Source organism: Rattus norvegicus, chromosome 7 (assembly GCF_021556685.1).
Source record: "Rattus norvegicus strain SHRSP/BbbUtx chromosome 7, alternate assembly SHRSP_T2T, whole genome shotgun sequence".
Taxonomy (NCBI): domain Eukaryota; kingdom Metazoa; phylum Chordata; class Mammalia; order Rodentia; family Muridae; genus Rattus; species Rattus norvegicus.
The window spans coordinates 13522017-13548297 of NC_141540.1; the positions used below are offsets into that span (position 1 = coordinate 13522017).

Consider the following 26281-nt stretch of genomic DNA (forward strand, 5'->3'; position numbering starts at 1 on the left):
TGAGTAACATCCCAATGTATGAATAACACACACTTTTCTGAGCTGGGCGTGATAGTTACAGGTCCTTAACTTCGCAGGAGGCAGAGGCAGGGGGATCTCTCAGTTTGAGGCCAGCCTGGTTTACAGAGCCAGTTCCAAGAAAGCCAGGACTTCACAGAAACCTGTATCCTCTAAAACCAAACAAAAAAAAAATCATGTCCAAAGTTCTTTCTTTTTTTCTTTTTAACTATTTTATGTATGCAAGTACACTGTCGCTCTCTTCAGACACACCAGAAGAGGGAATCAGATCTCAACTAGATGGTTGTGAACCACCATGTAGTTACTGGGATTTGAACTCAGGACCTCCGGAAGAGCAGTCAGTGCTCCTAACCACTGAGCCATCTCTCCAGCCCCTGTCCAAAGTTCTTAAGGGGTTCCCCAAAATATGCAAAGTCAACCTGTGTCTCTCCACCCAGCGTCTCCAGCAGGCAGTTCTTTTTTTTTTAACATTTATTTATTTATTATGTATACATCATATAGCTTTCTGCCTGCATGTATGCAACTACAGGCCAGAGGAGGGCACCAGACCTGATTTCAGATGGTTGTGAGCCACCATGTAGTTGCTGGGAATTGAACTCATGACCTCTGGAAGAGCAGTCAGTGCTCTTAACCTCTGAGCCATCTCTCCAGCCCCTGTCCAAAGTTCTTAAGGGGTTCCCCAAAATATGCAAAGTCAACGTATGTCTCTCCACCCAGCGTCTCCAGCATCTCCAGCAGGCATCCGGGCATCCCTTCTCCGGGGCTGTCAGGAACACCCACTTCCCAACCCAAGGGCCAGGCTGGTGCTCAGGATGGGGCTGCACAGGTGGTTCTCAGCAGATGCTGTGGAAATGGAAGAGAAGGGCAAAGGCAAACCTCACCCAGGAGAGGCGGAGGCAGGAGGATGTGGAGATGCAGGCCAGCCTAGGCGGCAGCTTCTGATTCAGTCTGAAGATAGGATAATAAAATAGAAAAGAGGAGACTCCAGGAAAGAAAGTAAGTAAATTGTAAGAGAAATTTCAAAAGGAAATTAAAATTTAAGAGAAATTCATTTCCAGTGGGAATTAATTATTTTTAAAAGATTTATTCATTTATCATATATAAGCACACTGTAGCTGTCTTCAGACACCCCAGAAGAGGGCATCGGGTCCCATTACAGATGGTTGTGAGCCACTATGTGGTTGCTGGGATTTGAACTCAGGACCTCTGGAGGAGCAGTCGGTGCTCTTAACCGCTGAGCCATCTCTCCAGCCTGGGAATTAATTATTTTTAAAGATAAGCAACCCACCTACAAAGTGTCTCGGCGGGCTGAGGTGGGACGATTAATTGGACCAGGGACTTTCAGAGCAGCCTGGGCTATGTAGAAGTGTGTTGACTTCCTGAGTGGGCACTCATGTTCTGGGTGTCCCTGACTATGACAAAATGCAGGAGATAACCTGTATATAAGAGGAAAGGTTACTTGGTGGCCATGACCCTGCATCCTCAGGGCTTTGTCGTCTCCCAGCTGTGAAGCAGCTTTGACGTCACCGAGATTTTGATGTGAGCGCCGAGGACTCAAACTCTGGTCCTCATATTTTCTTTCTTTCTTTCTTTTCTTTTTCTTTTTCTTTTCTTTTCTTTTCTTTTTTTTTTTTTTTTTTTGAGTTGGGGATCGAACCCAGGGCCTTGCGCTTGCTAGGCAAGCGCTCTACCACTGAGCTAAATCCCCAACCCCTAGTCCTCATATTTTCACCAGGAGCCTCCTCCCCCCCCCCGGGTTTCTCTTGGGCTCTGTGGGGGCTGCGCCTGCACAGTCCATCACTCTCCCAACGCCCTCTACCCTCACCCTGGTCAGGCAGAGGGAGGGCTCACAGATGCCCTCACTTTACCCCCTCTTGTCTGTAAAATGGGTACAAAGTGGGGGAGACGTAAAGGAAGTAACAACAGCTGGTGCTCTGTGGCAGAGGAGCCATGCAGCCCTGGGTTCCTGACTGAATTTCTCCGAGCCTCCACAGCCTGTCCTTGCAAGAGAGAATGGCAGGGCTGGGGATTCTGAAGGAGGCATAGGAGCCGTCAGGCACTGAAAGGAAGGAGAATCCAGAAGAAGGGATGATCACCCAGCCCAGCACCCAATGCCCCCTACCTGTGTCCTTCACAGAAGAGACCACCAGTTCCAGTCAGCAGGTGTCTTTTTCCCTGGGAAGTTCTTCCTGCAGTCCACCTTTAGTCCCTCCTGCAGCACAGCCCCTATCCCTGTCTTGGGCACACAAGTTCTGCTCCGTGAATGCACAGTGATACTAAACTAAGGAGATGGACTTTGCCTCCTGCTCTCTCCATATGTGCTATTGGGAGAATGAAGGGAAATACAAAACAACAAAAACATTAATGGTTTTGGGGTTTTGTATGCTTTTTTTTTTTTTTTGGCATTTTTGTTTTTGAGGCAGGTTTTCACTGTGTAGCCCAGGCTAGCCCCAAACTCACAACAATCCTCCTGCCTCAGCCTCCTAAGCACTGACATGACAGACTTGTGCCACCGCACGCTGGACTCGTTCATAGCTTCCTCATTTAAATACAGAAGCCCAGAGAGGCAAAGCGGTCACCTACATTCACACAGCCTCAAGCTGTCTCCAGACTCAGGAATGGGCACCTCAGCCTTCCCTTCTCACCCGAGGTCCCTGGAAGTGGAAGAGTCTTTGGTGCCCTTGGTCTGAGTTCTTAATGTGCCCCCAGCTTGGCAGGCGGGGACAGCCGCGGTGCTTCCGGGGGCGCGAGGGGGGTGTCATTCACAAATCCAGGGCTGCTGTGATTGCAGCCGCCTCCTGGGCTGTGGGTGGCCTCTGTCCCCGCCCTCCAGCTCTCTCTCCCTGGCCCTATACCCCCCCTCCCCTTGTCCCAGGCACCCTCCTCCTCTGACTCACTGGGCTCCACGGGAGCCGAGCACCGGGACCTCCGGTGACTCGGAGGCATCTCGGCCCAACATGGAGGTCCCAGGGCCCCCAGTGTCCGGGAAGCCTGGGGAGACTTCAGTCAAATGGCAACTGTGCTACGACATGACTGCGAAGATGTGGTGGATGGTGAGTGCGGAGGGGCCCGCCTCAGTAGAGTGGTCCAAGAGGGTGTGGGGACCCCTCTGCGTGCTCACAAGTGGGGAGACCCAGGCAGATGGGGTGACGGGGCTACTTTTGTGTCTTCTACCTGACAAGGTGGCGGAAACCACTAGGCCTCATTCTGGGACCAGACAGACTCCCAACCAGAGCTAGGCACGCTTAGGGGCCAGGAATCCCAGGGTTCACCCCCACCCCCACCCCCACCCCCACCCGAGCTGAGGGTCCAGCTGTGTGATCCATCTGACCTCGGGGTGTCTCTGCGTCCAGGCAGAAAGCGTACCCACTTGCGGCAATGTTGACTGACTGAAGGGAGGTGGCGAGATTGTTTTCCTGTCTGTGGATGGATGTTGCCTAAACTAGGAATCCTTCTGGAAGCTTCTGGGACGGGGGAGGTAGTTGGGGGTGAGTTTGGCTACAAGAGAGGGCAGCCTCAGCCGCATGTCCTGGGCATCCAGTTGCCCAAGAGCCACTTGGTTGCTTGTTGCTCTCCATGGCTCTCAAATAACCTCCATGCAGTTCCGGGTCACACACTGCTGTGTGTCCTTGCATTGTCTCACCCTCTCTGGGTCACAGGTTTGGGAAGAGGGGAGCGATGAAATCTGTGGCTGGGACTTGTGGGATGTCTCTAATTCTGCTCTGAAGATCCCAGGGACAATTGGGCCTTGGAGTGGGATGATGGGCCTGGCTGTGGATGGCGGTCCCTAGTCTACTGATGTGTGACCCAGCCAGGGCAGTCAGGCAGTTTCCCTAATAAATCTGCAGCAACTGGCACCCTGTGGAGCTGTCTGTTCCGTGCTCTGTCAGCATTTATTGAACACCTACTGTGTCTCATGATCTGTCCCCAGTTCTTTTGACTAGAACTCTGAGGGGGGAGGGGGAATTAAATTAATGGTGTGTAATAGTTGAAAACTAGAGTGGAGGAAGGCAGGGGACCGCAGTGGGTGGGGAAGCTGGGGTGGAGGAAGGCAGGGGACCACAGAGAGGGTGGGGGGGGCCAGGATGGCCTCCTGAGGAGGAGGGGAGATCTGAGCTAAGATGAATGGATGATGGAATTTGCCAGAAGAGTTGCTAAAGCAACTCTGCAGAATGCACAACCAGAGCCCAACAAAAGTCCCTGGCGCAGAGGTTCTAGGGCAGTAATGGAGGAGAACCTGGTGACTGGGCAGAGAGAGGAAGGAGCAGGCAGGCTAGGACTGTGGCTGCAAGAAGGACTTGGGTTGTGACCCTGAGGGAGGTGGGAGGTGGAACTGCTGGTCAAGCTGGGACTCACACTGTATCTTTTTGAAAGTTCCCTTGCTTCTGAGGGAGGATGGCACAGCTAGCTATGATGATGTGGTGGCATATTGGGGGGGGGTCTGTGAGGGAAGTAGGGTGTTTTCAGACCATGAATGGGTGGGACCTGGGATTCTAGAAGAAGCCCAGAGACTGAGCTACAAGAGTCACACAGTGAGAGGGACAGAGAGGAAGTCTGAGATCAGAGGCCGGAAGTCAGAGCATACACAAGTCCAATCCGCAGGGTCTGTGGACAGTGGAAGAAATCCAGCCCCAGCTCCAAAAGAAGGAGGCACGTGGATCTTTGTGAGCTTGGGGATAGCCTGGTCTTCAGAGACAGTTCAGGACAGCCTGAGCTACACAATGAGACCCTGTCTCAAAAAAAAAATTTTTTTTGGAGGTGTCTGGAGCGTGGGTAGTGGAGCATTTTCCTCAGTGTGTGCAAAGACCCTGGAGTCACGGTAAAGAACAAAACTTCACGGTGAGCACGGTATATTCCCAGAGGAGGGGAATGCAGCCCAGCGACAACCAGCACTCCTGTGTGTGCAGCCCCTTGCAAACCTGTGGAGGCTGAGGCGGGGTTGACCCTGGGGGTCGCCCTCCACTATCCACACACTATCTGTGAGGCAGGGCCGCTGTTACCTGGAGCTCGCTGATTGGCCTTCGGGTCCTCCTGTCCCTGCCATTCTACCTTACTTTTGACAGGAGCTGTGGGACTCAGAACCCTGCTCTGCGCCGCGCCCAGGGCACTTCACTGACCTAGGGTCTCTCTGGCTCCAAGAATTTTTACCAATTGCGCTTTACGCATGGGGCGACCGAAAGTGGAGGCCATGACAGGCCACACTGTCCATGGTCCTAATGATTTGTTCAAGAACAATCGTGGCGAAATCTCCCTGCCTCAGTTTCCTCATCCACTAGAGTGGGGGATGGGTGGGTGACGCGGTCTCCATGAAGGGCCTCCACAGTGTGAGTCAGGAGCTGTGTAACAGTCACAGAAACCAGGCAGGAGGGATTTTGGTTAAATTCCAGAAGGATTTCCGCAGCGGTCGCCTTGATTAGGCACTGATTATGTGTCCTGGTGAAGCAGAGCGCCCCGACGGATGAGGAGGGAGACAGAGTGGAGGAAGGCAGCTTTGGAAGAAGAGGGCAATAGGACAGTGGCCGGGGGTAGGGGACACGGCTGCAAAGGCCCCGGGGCAGGATGGAGCCTGGAAGGAGACCCGTGAGGCTGCAGCATACGCATCCTGGGGCAGAGACAGGAGGTTTGGGAGCAGAGGCCAGGGCTGGATGAGTTGCAGGGAGGACTGTAGGCGCAGGGAGACACGGAGGACGGCAGACAGGTGGCATTCCCTAGTTACCAAGTGGGTGCCTGCTGCCTTCCGTTGCTGCTCTGCGCCACCCACCACCTCCTGCGCCAAACTGGAGTGCAGGGTCCCTGGTCTCTGTCTCCCCAGCCCGCGCCCGCCAGGCCGCCGCCCACTCTGCCCACATCTGAGGCTCCGCGGAGCCGGACAGTCTGCTGCAAACCACGGAATGTTCCCCAGAGCGCCCGGCGGGATGTTGGGGGGCAGAGGGAGGCGGGACACCCAGTTGAAAGAAGAGTAGGGCCAAGCCGGGGCCATGGGGGCAGCGTCGGAACTGTTGACACCCACAGCTCCAGAGGCTGGGCACAGAGAATGCCAGCCCTCGACATGCGGAAAACATGGAAATGGATCTGTGAAGGAAAGCTCGCTGTCCACAAAGACAGAACAGGAGACAGGGATTTGAACACAGGCTTTTGAGGGACAGAAGAAGATGGAAGTATTAACAAACCAGATGGATGGATGGACAGACGGACGGACAGATGGGTGGATGGATGGGTGGATGGATGGATGGATGGATGGATGGGTGGGTGGGTGGGTGGGTGGGTGGATGGATGGATGGATGGATGGATGGATGGACGGACGGACGGACGGACGGACGGATGGATGGATGGATGGACGGACGGATGGACGGACGGACGGATGGATGGATGGATGGATGGATGGATGGATGGACGGGCAGATGGATGGGTGGATGGGTGGATGGATGGACGGACGGACGGATGGATGGATGGATGGGTGGGTGGATGGATGGGTGGATGGACGGACGGACGGACGGGTGGATGGATGGATGGATGGATGGATGGGTGGATGGATGGATGGATGGACGGGCAGATGGATGGATGGATGGATGGATGGATGAATGGGTTGATGGGTGGATGGGTGGATGGATGACAGATGGACGGATGGATGGATGGATGGATGACAGATGGACGGGTGGATAGATGGACAGATGGATGGATGGGTGGATGCTAGGTGGGTGATATGCTATTCCCTATTGGCTTCTAAGGTTTGCTCACCTTGTTAGACATTGTCATGAAAAGAATCCCAACACTAGCTGGGTAGTGACACCCCTTTAATCCCAGTGTTCAGGAGGCAGAGGCAGGTGGATCTTTGAGTTCAAGGTCAATTTCATCTCCATATCAAGTGTCAGGGTAGCCACAGTTACATAGAGAGGCCCTGTTTGGGGAAAGAAAAATACTTTTCAGGATAAAAGGAATCAGTTGTCTGTCCTCATCAAAAGGTTGCCAGTCAGACCCCAGAGTTCTGTCCCAGGCCCCACATGCTGGAAGGACACGAGATATCCTGTGACCTTTGTGTAGCAGCCGCAGTGACAGATGAATTTCACAACAGCAGCCATGCCTAGATTGTTCCTGTCTCTGCTTCTCATGCCATGGACTGTGTGGTCCAGGTTGAAGTGCATCAGAGGCTTCACCTGATGCCAGGTCTACCTCTCCCGGCTTCCTCCTTCTCCCTCTGCCCGCTGTGGGCACTCTCTGGGGTGACTGCCCCCCCGACTGGGCTCAAGACCCACCACAGAGAAATCAGTGGAAAATTAAATGCTGTCTGTGTACTCGGGAGCAGCCGCCCCAGCCCATCTCCTAATGACCCGTTCCTGGGATTGTTCCCAGCTGGCGCAGCTGGGATTGGGGCTCCCCCCACAATGCCACCCAATTTGTGGGACACAGGCGTTGCATCTGCGGTGGAGGATGCAGGTGATGCAGCCTGGGCCTCTGAGGAGTCAGAGACAGGGATGTTGTCAGGAATCTGAGGGCAGACCCACCTGGGCCCTGTGTTTGTGGCTTCACCTCATAGCCTTTGCTCACACCGCCCCTACAGTCATGATGCCTTGTGTCCACGTGAGGAATCAGATGTACAAAGTGGAGAGTCAGTTCCTCAGGGGACCCTTCCTGTCCCGAGCCTGGAGAATGAAACCCGTATCTGTCTGTATACTGACAGGGCTCAGTGGGAGAGCACCACGTGATCACAGTGTCATCCCAGAGGCTAGGGGGTAGGCAGGTCAGCCTTGACTACGTCCTGACTTCCAAGCCACTCACTGCCCAAACTGGGAGCTCCTAGCTTGGCGTGGGTGGAGGCCACAGACCACGCCAAGTTCAGGATGCCCAAACCCCCTTAGATCAGAGTAAACAAAAAAAAAAAAATCAACAGAAAAACAGAGGTTCCTAGGGTGTTGTATACATCACAAACCCCAGACATCGAAGTGTGAAGCCAGGTGGTGCTGGGAATTGAACCCATGCCCTTTGCACACCACACGGTACTGAGAGGTTATATCTGTCTCACACTAAATTTATGTTCAACTCGGGCACCTTGCTCCAGCCTCTGCAGCTGCATAGGATCTGCTGTGTCTCATCCCGGACACTGCAGTCCATTCAAGCTGGCAGCAGTGGGTGAAATGCTGGATGTGAACAGTAGAGGGCAGAATAGGACTGCAAGTCGCCACAGTTGGCTGAGGCTGCAGGGCAGGGTGCAGGGCACTGGGGGGGGGGGGGGATAGCAGGTGTTTGCTGATGACTGCAGACTCTGTAAGAGTCTGTAGGTGACTCTAGGTGACCACAGATGACTAGGTGACTATAGGTGTCTGAAGAGTTTACACAAGTTTTGTGGTGACTGTAGATGTCTGTGGATGACTGTAGGGGTCTCTAGATGACTGTTAGACTATGTAGGTGTCCGTAGGTGACTCTATGGGTCTGGGAGTGCTTATAGAAATCTATAATTACTGTAGAAACTTGTAGGTGTCTAGGCATCTATGGGTGTCTGCAAAAGTTGTTAAGAGTTCATAGGTGTATGTAGGAGCCTGCTGGTTTCTATGGGTGTCTATTAGTGTCTGAAGGTGTCTCTTGGTGACTTTAAGTAAGGGTAGGTAGTCGTGGGTGACTGTAGGTGATGGAGAGTGACTGTAGGTGGCTATAGGTGTATGTCGATACCTATAGAAGACCGTGGATGACAACAGAGTTTGTAGGGAACGGCTAGCATTTGTAGGGGTCTCGAACAGTCTATAGATGTCTGTAGGAGTCTGTCGGTGGCTATAGATGGTAGTAGGAGCCTGTAGGTGTCTGCAGGATTTTGTCTGTGTCTGTAGAAGTATTTGTGGACCTGAAGGTGGCTGTGGTTTTTGTAGGTGTTGGTGAATGGCCTTAGGTGATCCCATGTGACTGTGAGTAACTGTCAGGGTTTGTAAGAGTTAAGGTGACTGTAAGTGTAGGTGGGTGACAGTAAGTTTGTAGGTATTTGAACAAGCCTGTTGATGACTACTGGTACCCGTGGCTGTCTGTGAGTGACTGTAGGAGTCTATAGGAGTCTGTACAGGTTGGTGTGAGTCTGTAAGATTCTGTAGGAGTCTGTGGCTATTTGCAGGTATATGAAGGAGTATGTGGGTATCTGTAGGTGTGTTTAGGAGTGTGTTGCTGCCTTAATTTCAGTAGGAGTATTTAGGTGTCTGCAGGAGTTTGTGTGTGTCTAGAGAAGTCTGTCTGTGTTTGGAGTAGTCTGCAAAAGTCCTTAGATGTACACAGGAGTTGGTAGGAGTCTTTAGGTGTCCGTGACTGTCTATAGAAGACTGTAGGTGCCAGTAGGAGACTGTAGGTATCAGAAGAACTGTGTGGGAGTCTATAGATGTGTGGTGATGTCTGTAGATATCTATGTATGTGTGTGTATAAAAACATATTTGATTGTCTGTAGGCATCTATGGGTGGGTGTAAAAGTCAGTGGGTGTCTGAAGGTGTCTGTAAGGTACCTGCAGTTTCTAGGTATTGAAGAAATCCATAGGTGTCTGTCGAAGTTTATACATGTTTATATGCATCTTTGAGTGTTTTGTTGGGTCCTGTAGTAGTCTGTAGATGACTGAACATGTTCGTAGTATTCTGTAGGTATCTGTAAGCATCTATGGGTACCCGAAGTTGTCTGTTGGAGTCTGTAGGTGTCGGTGGGCATCTCTTGGTGTCTGCAAAAGTCTCTGGGTGACTGTAGGAGTTTGTAGTAACTATACTCTGTCTGTAACTGTAGCAGTCTGGTTTCTGTAGGAATCTGTACATGTCTGTAAGAGGTTGTAGATGTCCCCAGGAGGATGTAGGTGACCGTAGGAGTCTGTGTCTGTAGAAGTTTGTGGGTTTCTGTGGGAATTTGTGTCTGTTGGTGACTTTAGGTACCTGTAGGTAACCACACAATTGTACATCACTGTGGGTGACTGTAAGTGACTGTAGGTGTCTCTAGAGTTTGTAGTTATCTGCGGTTATCTATAGTTTTCTGATGAAGACTGTAGGTGTCTGTAGGAATCTGTGTGACTCCCTAGGTCTATAGTAGTCTGTAAGAGTCCGTAGGTATGTTTAGGTATAGGGGTCTCTAGGTGTTTATAGAAATCTCTTGGTGTCTGTAGCTGATTATGAGAGGCTGTGGGTGTCTTAAGAATTTATAGGTGTTTGCAGGAGTCTGTGCATGTCTGTAAGAATCTTTAAATGTCTGTAGGAATTTGTGGGTGTCTCTAAAATCTGTGTTGTCTGTAGCGTTCTATAGGTGTCTGTGAGTGTCTATAGGTAAGTGCAGGTGATCACAGTAACTGAATGATTGTAAATGACCATAGGTATCTGTTGGAGTCTATAGGTGACTGTAGGTGTCTGTGGGTGACTGTAGTTGACCTCTGGTGACTGCAGTAGTCTCTGAGTATCTGTAGGCATCTGTATGTAACAGTGGGTGTCGATGGATGCCTATGGATGACTACAGGAGTCTATAGCTGTCTGTAGGAGTCTGTAGGTATCTCTATGTGTCTATAGGACTCTATATGGAAACACAGGTAACTGCAGGAGTCTTTGGGTGGCTGTGGGAATGCATAGATAAGAATCTGTGGGTGTCTACAGGAGGCTGTATGTGTATGTAGGCGACTGTAACTGTCTCAAGGTAATTGTAGGTATCCGTACGTGACCATGAGTGACCACAGGAGTCTATACATGACTCTCTAGGAGTTGGTGTGTGATTGCTGGTGTCCGTGGATATATGTGTTTGTGTGTATGTGTATCAGTGTGTGTATGTGTGTGTGTGTGTGTGTGTGTCTGTGTCTGTGTATTTAGGCATCGTAGGATTATAAAGGTATTTATAGGGGTTTGTATGTGTTTGCAATTGACTATGGAAATCCGTGAGTTTGTGAGAGTCTGTACAAGTTTCTAGGTGTCTGAAGATGTCTGGCGATTTCGGTAAGAATCTGATGAGGTCTGTGGGTTTCTGTAGGCATCTTTAGGTATACTTAAGTGTCCTGAGAGTTTTGTAGGTCTTTGTAGGAGTCTGTAGGTCTGTGTAAGTTATTATAGGAGTCAGTGGGTGTCTATAGGAATGTGCAGGGGGCTATATAGGTTCATAGGAATCTTTGACTTTCTGCAGGATTTGTGAATGTCTATAAATGTCTCTGAGTATCTGTAAGAATCTGTGAGTGATATAGGAATCTGCAGGTGGCTGCAGGAATATGTGGGTGTCTGTACATTTCTGTATGGCTCTGTAGGTGGCTATAGGTGTCTGTTGGAGCCTGTAAGAGACTGTTGATGTCTGTGGGTGACTGAGGACACATGTAAGAGGCTCTAGTGACCATGGATGACTGCATGAGTCTGTATGTATCAGTGGGATCTACAGTTAACTCCTAGCATCTGTAGGTGTTTGTGGGTGTCTATAGGTGACTAAAGAATCTATTGTTATCTGTAAGTAGCTATAGGATTCGGTGAGTTTCAGCTGGATCTAAAGTTGTCTGTAGAAATTCATAGTTGTAGAGAAGTATAGGAGTCTTTGGGTGCCTTAGGAGGCTGTGGGTGTCTGTACGTCTCTGTAGGCATTTGTAGGTGTCAGTAGATGACTGTGGGTGACTGAAAACAAGGGTCAATGATCATGAGTGGCTTGTGAGTGGTTGACTTATGTAAGTGACTGCAGACATCTGTAGGAGTCTGTAGGTGACTGTGGATGTCCATGGGTGAGTGCAGGTGCCCGTAGCTGCCTGTAGGTGACTGTAGAAGTCTATAGTTACATGAACGTGTGTGTATCAGTGTGCAGATGTCTTTAAGAGACTATTGGTGTCTGTAAGACTTCATAGGAGTTTCTTGGTGTCTGCACATGGTTGTAGAATTGTTAAAATAATTTTTAACTATTTTCCTTCCCAGTCCTGCTCCTGGAATGATGACTCTCAGACTAATTATTAATTATCGAATGCCTAGGCAGGAGCTTTGGCTCATTCCCTGACTAGCGTATTTAACCCCTTCAATCTGCTCTATGTCTACCATTTGGTCATTTACCTCCCCTTCGGTCCCAGCCTGCCTCTTCGGTGGAGTCTCCTCAGCACCTGCCTAAGTTCATCTGACTCCTGGTTTACATCTGTCCGCCCTTGTCCCCTCTCAAATCCCTCTGCATCTCCTTTTATTCTCAGGCTAGTTCCCAGAATCCTCTCTGTTCCAGCCAGTGTCCCACCTCCTAGTTCCTACCTCAGCTCATTGGCTATCAGCTTTTTTATTGACAGGTGTTGCTTATAAGAGATTCTCTCTACATAGGAGGCTGTAGGTGTTTGTAGGATTTTGTCAGCGCCTATAGATGCCTTTGAGTGTCTGAAGGTGTCTGTTGGAGTCTATCCATGACAGTAGTGGTCTGTAAGAGTCTATAGGTGACTGTAGGTGATCACGAGTAACTTATAGAGTCTGTTGGAGTCTGAACAGGTCTGTAATTGTCTACTGGTGCCTGTGGGTGCCTGTAGGTGTACATAGGTGGCTGTACCTGTCTTTCCTAACATGTAGGTATCTGTAAGTATATGTAGGAGTCTGTAAAAGTTAAGGTGTATAGTTTTCTATAGGTGTCTATAGGATTCTGTAGGTGTCTGCATGTCTGTAAGAGTTCTGTAGTTTGAAGGTATTTGTAAAAGTCTGCAAAGGTCTTTTTTTTCTTTTACTAATTTATTTATTTTATGAATATGAGTACACTGTAGCTGTCTTCACACACTAGAAGAGGGCATTGGATCCCATTATAGATGGCTGTGAGCTACCATGTGGTTGCTGGGAATTGAACTCAGGACCTCTGGAAGAGCAGTCCGTGCTCTTAACCACTGAGCCATCTCTCCAGCCCCTGTAAGGGTCTTTAAATATCTGTATGAGTCTCTGGCTGTCTGTAAAAGTCTGTGCATGTCTGTAGATTTATGAAAAAGTATGTGGGTGTCTGTAGGTGTATTTAGAAATCTATTGATGTCTGTAGATGCGGTAGGAATCTGTAGGTGTCTGTAGGTATCTGAATGAATCTGTAGTTGACTACTAGTATCTGTGGGTGTCTGTATTTGTCTAGGAGTACATTAGTGTCTGTACCTGTCTTTAGGAATATGTTGGAGTCTATAGGTGTGTATAATAGTCTATATGTGTCTATAGGTATCCATGAGTCTGTGGTTATTCGTAGGAGTCACTGGATGTTTGTAGCTATATGAAGGATCATGTGGGTGTCTGTTGACTGAATAAGTTCACTGGGAGTCTGTAGTTGTCTGTAAAAGTCTGTAGATAACTGTGGACGGCTCTATGATTTCTAGTTGTCTGTAGGAGTCTATGGGTGTCAAGAGGAGATTTAAGGTGTCTGTAGGGGTCTGCAGATAATTGTACGTGTGTCGGGGTCTGTAGATGTCTGTATGTATAAGTGGGTGCCGTAGTTTTCTGTTGGAGTCTGTAGATATCTGTAGGTATTTCTATAGGAGTCTGTAGGTGACTATAGAAATCTTTAGGTACCTGTAGGAATTTGGAGGTATGTAGGATGTCCGTAAGAGTCTGTAGGTGTCTGTGGGCAACTGTTGGTATCTGTAAAAGTCTCTAGGTGACTATAGAAGTCTGTAGGAGTTTGGGATCTATAGGTATCTGCAGGTGTCTCTAGGTGTCTGTAGAAATCTGTAGGTGTCTGGCGGTAACTATACAAGTCTGTGGGTTTTTGTAGGAATCTGTACATGTCTGTAAGAGGTTTTAGATGTCCCTAGAAGGATGTAGGTGACTGTAGGAGTCTGTCTGTGTCTGTAGAAGTTTGTGGTTTTCTGTGGGAATTTGTGTCTGTGGGTGGCTTTAGGTACCTGTAGGTGACTGTAGGTAACTGTAAGTGATTATAGGTGTCTCTGGAGTCTGTAGGTGTCCTTAGGTGTCTGGAGGCATTTTTATCAGTCTGTAGGTGTCTGTGGGTGTCTAAAGGTGAATATATGTATCTTAGTTGTCTGTAGGCATCTGTGTGTGTCTGTACCTTTCTGGTAGAGTCTGTAGGTGACTGTAGGAGTCTGTATAAATCTGGATGTGGCTGTAGTAGTCTATAGGTCTCAAGGTCTACAGCAGTCTGTAGGAGTCTGCATTTTTAGGCGTCTGATGTTTTTGTAGGAGTCGCTAGGTGTATGTAATGGTCTATAGGGGCCTATATATTTCTGAAGGAGTCTTTAGGTGTTTATCAGAGTCTGTTGGTGTGTGTAGGTGATTATCAGAGTCTGTGGGTATCTTAAGAATCTATAGATGGGGCTGGAGAGATGGCTCAGCGTTTAAGAGCACTGACTGCTCTTCCAGAGGTCCTGAGTTCAATTCCCAGCAACCACATGGTGGCTCACAGCCATCTGTAATGGGATGCTCTCTTCTGAAGTGTCTGAAGAGAACTACAGTGTACTAACATATAGATAAAATAAATAAATCTTAAAAAAAAAGAATCTATAGATGTCTGCAGGAGTCTGTGGGTAGCTTTACCTGAAGGATGTGTGTAGTAGTTTGTGGTTGTGTGAGCTGGAGAGATGGCTCATGGTTAAGAGCACTGACTGCTCTTCCAGAAGTCCTGAGTTCAATTCCCAGCACCCACATGGTGGCTCACAACCATCTGTAATGGGATCTGATGCCCTCTTCTGGTGTGTCTGAGGACAGCTACAGTTTGTGGTTGTGTATAAAACTCTGTGGATGTCTGTAGGTTTCTATAGGTGTCTATGTGCAACTAGATATAATTGTGGGTGATCATAAGTGACTGTGGGTGACTGTAAGTGATTGTAGGTGTCTGTTGGAGTCTACAGGTGTCTGTGATTACCTGTAGGTGATTAGAGTTTCCCCTAGTGTCTATAGCAGTCTGTAAGTATCTATAGGTATTTGTATGTGATGGCTGGTGTCTATAGGTATCTGTAGGTGACTACAGGAGTCTATGATGTTCGTAGGAGTCTGTAGGTGTCTTTATGTATCTGTAGGACTTTGTAAGTGTCTGAAGGTAGTACGTAGGAGTCTTTGGGTGTTTGTAGGGATGCATATTTACTGTAGGTATCTGTAGGCATCTATAGGAGGGTGTAAGTGACTGTAACAGTGTCTGGGTAACTATAGGTACCTGTAGGGGATTCTAGGTGACTATGACTGACTGTAGGAGTCTATAGGTATTTTTAGGAGTTTATAGGTGACTGCTTGTGTCTGTGGATCTATATATGTCAATGTGTGTGTGTGTGTGTGTGTGTGAGAGAGAGAGAGAGAGAGAGAGAGAGAGAGAGAGAGAGAGGAGGGCAGACAGAGAGTCTGTAGGGTCTCTAGGCATCTATTGAATCATATAGGTGTCTATAGGTGTCTGTAGGTGACTATGGGAATCTGTGAGTTTATGAAAGAGCCTGTATGAGTTTATAGGTGTCTGTAAGTGTCTATATTTCTGTAGGAATCTGATGGTGTTTGTGGGTTTCTGTAAGAATCACTAGGTGTATTTGTCAGTATACAGTTTGGATGATTCTGCAGGTAACTCTAGATGTCTGTGGGTAACCTATAAATGACTGTAAGTGACAACAGGTATCTGTTGAAGTCTGTAAGACTTTGTTTGTGACTGCTGGTGTCCTGTGGTGTCTGTAGGAGACTGTAGGTTTTTATGGGTGATAGTTGATGTCTGAGTGACTAAAAGTACATGTAAGTGACTCTAGTAACCATGTGTCTGTAGGTATCAGTAGGATCTGTAGTTGACTACTGGTGTCTGTGGGTGTCTGTAGGTGACTGTAGGAGTCTATAGGTGTCTGTAGGATTATATAAGTGTTTATAAGAATCTGTATATGTCTGTAGAGAACTGTGGAAGTCTGAATTTATGTAGGATTCTGTAAGAATTGAAAGTTGTCTGTAGGTGACTGTAGCTGTTTGTAGAAGTTTCTGTGTGTATGAGGCTAAGTGTGTCTGTAGGAGTTTGTTGATGTCTGTAGGTTCAGTAGGAGTCTGTAGGTGAATTTAGTATCTGTAGGCATCTGTGGTGCCCATAGGAACCTGTAGGTGTCTGTAGGAGTCTAGAAGAGTCTGTATGTGTTTGTAGGTTCATGTAGGAGTTCTGCAAAAGTCTTTAGGTGTATATAGGAATCTGAAGAAATCTGTAGGTGTCTGTGGGCATCTGAAGGGGGGTTATAGAAGATTGTAGGTTTCTGCAGGAGACCGTGAGTATTTGTAGGAGTGTGTTGAGTCAGTGATTGTCTGTAGCCATCTATGGGTGTGTTTGAAAATCAGTAGAAGTCTATAGATGTCTGTAGGTTCCTTTAGGTGTCTGTCAGACTCTGTAGGTTTTCTTAGTGTGTATCTATTAGAGTTTGTACATGTCTTTATGCATCTTTGAGTGTTTATAGGGTTTTGTAGGAGACTATAGGTGACTGTAGTTGATTGTAGAATTCTGTGGGTGTCTATATGCATCTGTGGGTGTCTGTCTGTAGATGTCTGTTGGAGTCTGTAAGTGTCTGTATTTATCTCTGGGTGTCCGCAAAATTCTGTAGGAAATTGCAGGTCTGTTTGTATGAGTTTATAGATGTCCTAGCCATCTGTAGGAGTCTGTAGGTATCTGTAGGTGATGATACAAGTCTGTGGGCTTCTGTAGAAGTCTACAGTACTGTAAGAATTTATACTGGTCTGTAGAAGTCTGTGGGTCATTGAAGGTAAAGGTAGGTGATCACGGTGACCTGGAATGACACTAAGTGACTCTGGGTGTCTGTAGGATACTCTAGGTGTCCATGGATGACTATAGGCACCTACAGAGGCCTGTAGGTGACTATGGGTGACTGTAGGAGTCTGTAGGTGATGGCTGTTTTCTTTTGGTGTCTATAGGAGTCTATAAGTATCTGTAGGTGTCTTTTAGAATTCATAGGTGTCTATAGTGGTCTAAAGGTGACTGTAGGTGACTCTAGAGACTGTAGGTGCATGGAGAAGTCTTTGAGTGTCTGAGGGTGTCTGAGGGTGTCTGAAGTGTTTATGGGATGACTTTGAGTAACTGTAGGTATCTGTGGGTGACTGTAAGTACCTATAGGTGACTGTATTTGATTGTAGGTGACCACAAGTGACCCTAGGAATCTGTAAGCATCTGATCATGATGGTTGGTGTCTGTGGGTGTCTATACATGACTTTGGTGTTTGTAGGTATGTGGAGGAGAATGTCTGTATGTATGTGTCTGTATGTATCTATAAGGATGTTTAAAAGTTTGGGTGTCTGTAGGAAACTGTAGGTGTTCATCAGTAACTGTAGGAGACTTTGGGTGTCTGTAGGAATGTATAGTCACTGTAGGAATCTATGATTGTCTGTGGGAAGGTATGGATGTCTGTAGGAGGCTATAGGTGTATGTAGATAACTATAATTGTCTCTGGGTGAGTGTAGATACCTGTAGGCATCTGTAGGAGTTTGTGCATGACTGCTGGTGTCTGTGATTGGCTGAAGTTATGTGTAGGTGCCTCTAGATGACAATGGGTGACTATAAGTGTCTGTAGGTATAAATAGGATCTGTAGTTGACTACTGGTGTCTATAGGTGACTGTAAGAGTCTATAGGTGTCTGTAGCATTATGTAGGTATTATGTAGAAGTCTGTATGTGTCTCTTGTGACTATGAAAGTCTATGTGGCTCCATTGCTTAGCTGGTTAAAGCGCCTGTCTCGTGACTATGAAAGTCTGTGAGTATATATAGGAATCTGTAGGAATTTACAGTCATCTGTAGGTGACTAAAGCTGTCTGTAGGTGTCTGTGGGCATCTGCAAGTGTCTGTGGATATCTGTAGGTGTCTGTGGCTGACTGAAGGTAATGGTAGGTGATCGTGGATAATTGCAGGTGACCAGAAGTGATTGTAAGTGTCTTTAGGAGTCTGTAGGTGACTGGAGAAGTCTGTGTGTGACTGTAAGTACTTGTAGTTGCTTGTTTGTGGCCAAGGGTGACTGTAGGAGTTTGTAGATGATAACTAGTGTCTTATGTGTGTTGGACTTTATAGTTGTTTGTGGGAATCTGTAGGCATCTATGGGTATCTGTACTAGTCTTGAAATTTGTAGGTATCTGTAGGCATCCCTTGGGGTCTGTAAAAGTCTGTAGGAATCTGTAGTTGACTGTACAAGTCTATATGCGTGTGTAGGAGTTTGGGGGGTCTGTGGAGTCTGTAGACACCTCTAGATAATTGTACATGTCTGTAAGTGTCTGTAAGGAGTGTGGGATGTCTATACATATCCATGGGTGTCTGTAGTTGAATTTTGGAGTTTGTAGGCATCTCATGGTGTCTGTAAAAGTCTCTTGGTGACTGTAAGAATCTGTAGGTGTCTGTAGGTCTTTGGGACCTGTAGACATCTGTAGGTGTTTCTAGGTGTCTATAGGTGTCTGCTGGTAATTATACAGGTCTGTGGGTTTCTACAGAAATCTGTACATGCCTGTAGGAGGCTGTAGATAGCCACAGTAGAATGTAGGTGACTGTAGGAGTCTGTGGGTGTTTGTAGATCTCTGTGCCTGTAAAAGTTTGTGGATGTCTTTGGGAATATATATCTGTAGATGACTTTAGGTACGTGAAGGTGACCATGAATGACTGTAGATAACATTGGAAGACGGTGACTGTATGTTTCCCTAGAGTCTATAGGTGTTCTTAGGTGTCTAAAGGTGACTATAGGTGTCTGAGGTTGTCTCTAGGCATCTGTGGGTATCTGTACCTTTCTAATGGGGTCTGTAGGTGGCTGTAAGAGTCTGTATGACTCTGTAGGGACCTGTAGTTGGCTCAAGGTCTCTAGGTCTATAGTGGTCTGCAAGAGTCTGTTGTTTCTGTAGAAGTCTCCAGGTGTATGTACACATCTGTAGGGTCCTGTAGGGGTCTTTAGTTCTGTTGGTGTCTGTATGTAATTATCAGAGTCTGTGGATATCTTAGGCATCTTTAGGTGTCTGCAGAAGTCTGCAGGTACCTGTAAGAATCTTTACATGTGTGTAGGAGTTTATTGATGTCTATAAGACTCTGTGAATGTCTGGTTGTTTCTATGGATGTCTGTGGGTGACTATAGGTAAGTGTAGGTGATCACAGGTGACTGTAGGTGACTATGAGTGACTGTAAGTGACTGTAGCTGTCTGTTGGAGTTTAGATGACTGTTAGTGTCTGCCGGTACCTGTAGATGACAGTAGGTGACCCCTGGTAACTGTAGCAGTCTGTAAGTATCTGTCGGTGTATGTATGTGATGGCTGGTGTCTATAGGTGTCTTCAGGAATCTACAGATGTCTGTGGGAGACTGTACATGTCTGTGTCTGTGATGTCTGTGTGTGTGTATGTGTGTGTTGTTTTAGATTTTTTAAAACCTACTTTTAATGATGTTCTTAAATGTTTCAACCTCCTTTCTAGCCCACCACCCGCCAGGTAGAGGAAAAGAAAGGTTATTATGATATGGGGGAAGTGGACCTGTTTAGAAATGGTTCTTTGGGGGCAAATCCCATCTCTGCTGTCAGGAAATCAGCAGTTCAGTTCAGAGGCCAGGAGAAGCAGTTCGATCTACTTGCAAATCCTTTACAGATACACCAGCAGCCCAGTTCAGTAGAGTTGGGAAAGCAGCAGCAGTAGCATGACCTAGCAGGAGCAGCCAGGGCTCAGCCCAATCGCCATGAATCAGTAAGAGAGATTAGGACTACCAAGAACACGAGGAGTTCTTGGCTGTGCCTCTCTCAATGAAGCAAAGATCAGCGAAGACACGAGTTCAAGAAGCAGTGCAGAGCTAGTCCTACAAGCAAAGCCCCTCTCACAATCTCTAAACCTCATGTGTCCTCCCTGGGTCTGGCCTCAGCATGTAAATCTGTCTTAGCAAAACTCCACATGAAGGGCTGGAGAGGTGGCTCAGCAGTTAAGAGCACTGACTGCTCTTCCAGAGGTCCTGAGTTCAAATCCCAGCAACCACATGGTGGCTCACAACCATCTGTAATGAGACCTGATGCCCTCTTCTGGTGTGTCTGAAGACAGCTACAGTATATATATATATATATATATATCTTTTAAAAAACAACAACAAAACTCCACATGAGTCTGTATCAGACTCATACTCATACAATACTCTGCCAATCGGCTTGACTCCTCCGTAAAGGCAAGAAACCTTCAGCGCACCACCAGTTTTGTGTGTGTGTGTGTGCGCGCACGTGTGTGTGTGTTTCTCTCTATGGAGTCTCAACAAAGGGAGCTCAGTCATGCAATGTAAGGCAGACTAATAAATACACGTGTGTTGTTAGTGAAGAGTCCTTCATCACGCGTCCTTTCACGTGCTTGCTTTAGTAGAACATCCTCTCTCCTGTGTCTGCTTCAGGAAAATACTCCTTCACGTGTTTGCACCCAGCAAACCACCATTTGACACAACTGACTTTCCAAAGAAACCTTAAGTTTCCACTTCATGCGTGTATAGGATATTGTCTGTGTCAGGAGGAACTGTAGGTATCTGAAGGAGTATATGGGTGTCCGTACAAGGTTTTAGGTGTCTTTAGTCGTCTGTGGGTGTCTGTACGCATTTGTAGGTGTCTTTAGGTATCTGTACATTTCTGTAGATTTCTTATGGTGTCTGCAAGCTTCTGTGTGTGTTTGGAGGCTTCGAGAGGGTTTTGTAGGAGTCTGTGTGTCTGTAGAGGTTATTATAGGAGCCTGGAGGTGTCTGCAGGAGTCTATGTGTTTCTGTAGGAATCTGCAATTGTCTGGTGGATTTTTAGGGGACTATAGCTGTCTGTAACAGTCTGTAGGGTGTCAGTAGGAGTCTGAAGGTGTCTGTAGGTGTCTCTGTTTGTAGGTGTCTGTTTGTGACTATAGGTAACTACAGGTGACTGTAGGTGACCATGAGTGATTGTAGTGTCTGTAGGTGTCTGCGGTAGTCTGTGGGAGTCTCTATGAATCTATGGGTATACGCAGGTGATGGTAGGTGTCTCTAATACTCTGTGAGTATCTGTAGGATTCTGTCAGTGTAGATAAGTGTCTCTAAGTGACTATAAAAGTCTGTGAGGAGTGTCTAGGAATCTATAGCTGTCTGTAAGTGACTAATGTTGTCTGTAGAAATCTGTGGGTGTCAGTGGAGTCCGAAAGAGTCTGTAGGTGACTGTAGGTGTCCAGAAGTAATGTACATACCTATATGTGGGTGGGTGACTGTAGGAATTTGTAGGTGTCTGTAGGATTCTTTTTTTTTTCTTTTTTTTTTCGGAGCTGGGGACCGAACCCAGGGCCTTGCGCTTCCTAGGTAAGCGCTCTACCACTGAGCTAAATCCCCAGCCCCAGGATTCTTTTTTTTTTTAAGATTTATTTATTATATATGAGTACACTGTAGCTGTCTTCAGACACACCAGAAAAGGGCATCAGATCCCATTACAGTTGGCTGTGAGCCACCATGTGTTTGCTGGGAATTGAACTCAGGACCTCTGGAAGAGCAGTCAGTGCTCTTAACCGCTGAGCCATCTCTCCAGCCCCTCTGTGATGATTCTTTAGGTGTCTGTAAGTATCTGTAGCAGTCTGTAGGTGACTGGTATCTGTGAGTGTCTGTAGGACAGCAAAAGTCGGGGTTTTTGTGGGAGTTTATGTCTATAGGTATCTGTGGTTGTATGTGACTCCAGGCAACGCTAAGTGACTGTGAGTGTCTGTACGAATCTCTAGATGTCTGTAGAAATCCGTATGTGTGTTTCAGAGTCTGTAGGTGTCTGTAGATGACTTTCTGAGTCTGTGAGTTTCTGTAGGAATTTATAGTTACTATAGAAATCTGTGGGTGTCTTAGGGGCCTGTGGGTGTCTGAATGGGGGTGTAGATGTCAATATGCAAGTGTGGGTGTTTGTAGGAATCTGTATGTTTCTGCAGGTTTCTGTAGGAGTTAAGTATATATATGTGTCTGTGTGGGTCTATAGATTTCTATAAGAGTTTGTAGGTGTCTGTAGTAGTTTGTAAGTTTCTGTAGGAATCTGTATGTGCCTGACGGTGTCTGTGAGTGACAGTATGTATCTGTCGGTGACTGCGAGTGATTTTAAGTGACTGTAGGGGGCTTCAGGTGAATGTTTAATTCACATGCACAGTTTTTATTGGAATTAACTTTTTCTGCAATTCTAAGCATAAATCCAGGTTCTCCCTCATATTAGACATGAGCTCCACTACGCCCCCAGCCCCTCAATGAGGGAGTCTAAGTGGGGCCTTTACTCCTGAATTATGCCTCCATTTTCTTCTTCTTTCCCAGGTTAGTGTAGAATTGGTAATCATCCTTCCTCATCCTCCTAAATCATTGACACGATGTCCTTCCTGAAGCCTGCTGCTGCTTGTAAGCTGAGTGTCAGAAAACTCTCTTAAAGGAGGTGATCAGGACAGTGGGAGATGGCTTAGAGCACTTCTTCTTCCAAAGAATCTGTGTTTGAGTCCCGGACCCCACATGATAGCTCATCACCATCTTTAAGCCCAGTTCCAGGGAACCCAACACCTCTCCTAGCCTCTGCATGCATGTAGCACAAACATGCCTGTAGGGAAAACATTCACACACATTTAATAACATGGAGGGGGGATTTTCCAGACATGGTTTCTCTGTATAGCCCTAGGTCCTGAAACTCACTCTGTAGACCAAGCTGGCCTTGAACTTTGAGATTTACCTGCCCCTGCCCCCTTCCCCCTGTCCCCTTCCCCCTGCCCCTTGCCCCCTGCCTCTGCCTCTGCCTGCCTCCTGAGTTCTGGGATTAAAGGCATGGTCCACACCACCAGGCAACATTTTTAAAGGGAAGAATAATTGTGGGCCAAATGGTCTCCATGACAACCATACTTGGGCTCTTGCAGAGAGCAGGCATCCATATATGGAACCTGTGGGTGTGGCCATTTACCAACAAAACTTTATTAATAAACTGAGTGTCCATTTCGTCTTCTGTGGTAAACCTCAGTTTATGTTGGTAAGGTCTCACTGATTTTGGTTCCACTGCCCCCTTCAGGGGTTAGCTGTGTCTTTCCTGTCCTTTGCCAATGGACACACACATACATAGTGCTCCTTGGCAGCAACAAGGAGACAAATGTGTAACCAAAACCCTGGGCACTGTGGTCTCACCCAGCAACAGTTATCAGCACTCTGGCTGGAGCATACCCTGGGGACTATAGTTTTACACATGGCGCCCCACACTCTGCCCTACACATTCAAGGGTTCCTCGTTCACACCTGTAACTGAATGGGATGTCACTCAACTGCCATTGTAGCAGTTGAGTTCCCTGTAGCCATGTTTGTCACCTCAATTTAAGCTTCTGGGTTGTGCTATTATTTAGTGCCAACTATATACCCTATCTGCAATCATTTAGCACCATGCTCACACTAAGTTCTTCAAATTCATTACCCACACGCCCGCCTCTCACAAATTCATTTCTCAGGGACTTCAGCTGGGGTTGATTCAAAGCTCCAGAAGTTTGTTCTGAAGGCCCTGCATGCTAAGACGCCAGAAACAGTTCCCAGAGCATCATGCTTCTGTGCCCAGCCTTCCTACTTGGAATCTGGCAAGCCCAGCTCAGCCTTCTGCACAAACATCGCCAAAGGTGAGGGAGGGCAGGCTGCCGGAGCAGCGGAGGGCCCAGGAACCTGCCCTCCCCCAGCCTAGGAAACCCCAAACGAATCTGCCTCTGTGATGAGCTGTGTGCATTGCAGAAGTCCAGCCCTGTCCTTTGTTCCCGCCTCTAGGGCAGTGTCCACAGCCTGCCACTGTTTGATTGACCCTGCCAGGTCTCTGGAGGGCACCCTCCATGCTCTGGCCACTCCCCTGTTCCAAGCAGGGCGTCGGTAGCCCCGTAGCCCCTCCAGCCCGTTATGTCCAAGCCTCGGTTTCCCTCAAAGAGAAAACATGTTTAACAGTCCTGAGTCCAGCCTCCTTGAAGTGTGAGTGGTTAGGTGATTATTTAGCACCAACTGCATCCCTGATGATCACCGAGTCGAGGCCACCTATGTTCCTGACGCACATTCAGTAGCAATTGCATGCCAGGCTTGTCCAAACAAGGCAGCTGGAAAAGCCACACGGTGAGAATTCACTTAACCCCAGGATGTGACAACGCCCATCCCCACCCCATGGTAGGACACCTGGGTAGAAGTGCACCTCAGGCCAGGCGTGGCCCATGACACCCAGGTGCAGGATCACCTGTACACCTCCAAGCTCTTTGGTTGAGGACCAGAAGTTATAGCTGGCCCAAAGTTGTACCGGCACCACAGTGCAGATGGGGACAGACATGAAGCTCTGGGACTGTCCCACTAAGGAAGTCTGGGTGTTTCTATGCCCCGAGGTCCCTGTGTGAGCCCTCAAGAGCCACAGCTCCTCCCTGAGTGTGTGCTGGGCTTGCCCCGTGGGAGATGGAAGCAACCCCGTGAAACCAGGCTGCTCCTCCTGGCTGCTCAAGAAGCTGAGGCAGGAAGGTCATGTGTTTAAGGCCAGCCTGAGCCTATGAGAGGCACAGGTCTCAAAAATAAAAAAGAAGGCTGGGGGAGTTGATGAGAGGGGGAGTGATCAGAGGTGGGACCCCACCTAGAATCTTCCAGTGAGGGGTTGGGGGCATGGTAAGGGTGGAGCCACTGACTGAAATCCCTCACTGTGCAGGCTGGGGGCACAGCCTTTCAGGTATCAGGGATTAAATGTCCCACTGTCCAGCTGGACAAACTGAGACTTATGTCAAAGCAACTCACCGACAGAGCCTTGAGCATTGCCTGGAGTGTCACCTGTCCTTCACCTCTCTGCCTGGTGCAGGGTGGTCTCCAGGGGTGGTGGCACATTGACAGCCACATTCCCCCAGGAGCTTCAGGTTTTCCTCTTTGGAAGCTTTGGAAGTCATGGTGTCTCTTACTATTGCCTTAGCCACACCAGTGCCGGAAATCAGAGTGCCAGCTCCCGCCCTGCGGGTCAGCACCCTCCTCCCTCGACTTCCTGTCATTACCACTCACCCAGTGCCAGCACCCAGCCTGCCTTCCCCCAGCTTCAATGCAGACACACACACTCATACACACACATACACACTCATACATAATCATACCCACACACACACATACACACACACTCATATACACATACTCATACACTCACATACATACACACACTCATACATACATACCCACACACTCACACACACATAAACACACACTCATATACATACACACACTCATACATACATACCCACACACTCATACACACACAAACACACACACTCATACACACACACACACACACACACACACACACACACACCTGTGTTCTGTGTCCAGTGGCCTCTACCCTGCACTGACCAAGTAACCAGAACACAGGCTGTGACCAGGGTCCTGCGTCCTGCGTCATCTGCCAGGACCACCAGATGACAGGATAGCCGCAGTTATACATGGGGATACTGAGGCACAGAGCCCAGCCTTCAAGTGGCAGAGCAACAGCTGGGGTCAGGGGAGCGAAGGCCCTGTAGCGTTCTAGCCGTCATGTCAGCACCCCACCTAGAAAACTCCTGTGTCTTTTGCCTCAGTTTCTCCCTGGGGTGAGGAGACTCGGGACTCCTCAGCGGTACTGGGCGGCCCAGGCCCCAGCGTGTGCGGGCAGCTTTCCGTTCCGGGAGGCTCTGTGCCCACGCCCCTGTGTGTGTGCCAGGCCCTCCGGGCAGCCATGTCAGAAAGATGAGCTTGGCCTCAGCTCAGCAGCTCCTCAGCTGTAGAGAAAGGTGTGGAGATGAGAAAAGTAACAATTTCTCTCCCGCTTCAGGCACTCCCAAAGCTGGAAGTTCTAATAGCTGTCCAACTGAGTTTCTCTTGTCCAGCTTCTTCTAGTTTCCCAGAAGTTTGGAAAATTCCAGAAAAGGGATGGGGGGAGTCTCACAAAGGAGGTCAAAAAGGCCTCGGGGGTGTGGGGTCTGCCCAGTCTCCATGTGCAAGCCAGAGTGATCTGCCTGCACACTGAGCAGACTGAGCACTGGAGTCCACCCAGCCTCAGTTTCCCTATCTGAAAGAGAAGCAGTGGTGCTTGAATTACTTGATCAACCCTTCCCACCTATAGCGCACAGTCCGCCCAAGCTCCCACTCAGGGAGGCTCAGAGACCACAAGGGTGAATCCCGGGGTCACACAGTAGAGACAAGCGCAGCTGAGGGCAATGCCAAAAATAAACATGGAATCGCCTGCGTCAGGGGCAGCTGCCGCCGGCGGCTAGTCAGACACGGCGGAGCTGCAGTCTGGCCAATCAGAAACCTTGACAGAAGGACCCCAGCCAATAGACTGTTCTGAGGCATCTGGTCACGCCCCCAAGTGATAGGCAGTGGGCGGGGCTCGTCCGCAGCACACGTGTAAGGCTCAGCCCACCTCCCACCCCCAACCCTCCATCCCCGCTGTAG

General features: G+C 48.2%; 1 long non-coding RNA gene across 2 annotated transcripts; it reads right to left on the minus strand.

The window, feature by feature from the left end:
* Positions 1-225: 225 nt before the first annotated feature.
* On the minus strand, positions 226-24801 carry LOC148004443 (uncharacterized). 2 transcript variants are annotated; one of them, XR_015625053.1, is made up of 4 exons: positions 24608-24801; positions 6757-6916; positions 2141-2339; positions 226-861 (listed from the first exon to the last, which is right to left on the minus strand). It is a non-coding gene; the product is annotated as an uncharacterized LOC148004443 (long non-coding RNA). The 2 variants fall into 2 exon arrangements; XR_015625052.1 differs by lacking the exon at positions 226-861 and adding an exon at positions 1090-1270.
* Between the last annotated feature and the right edge of the window lie 1480 nt (positions 24802-26281).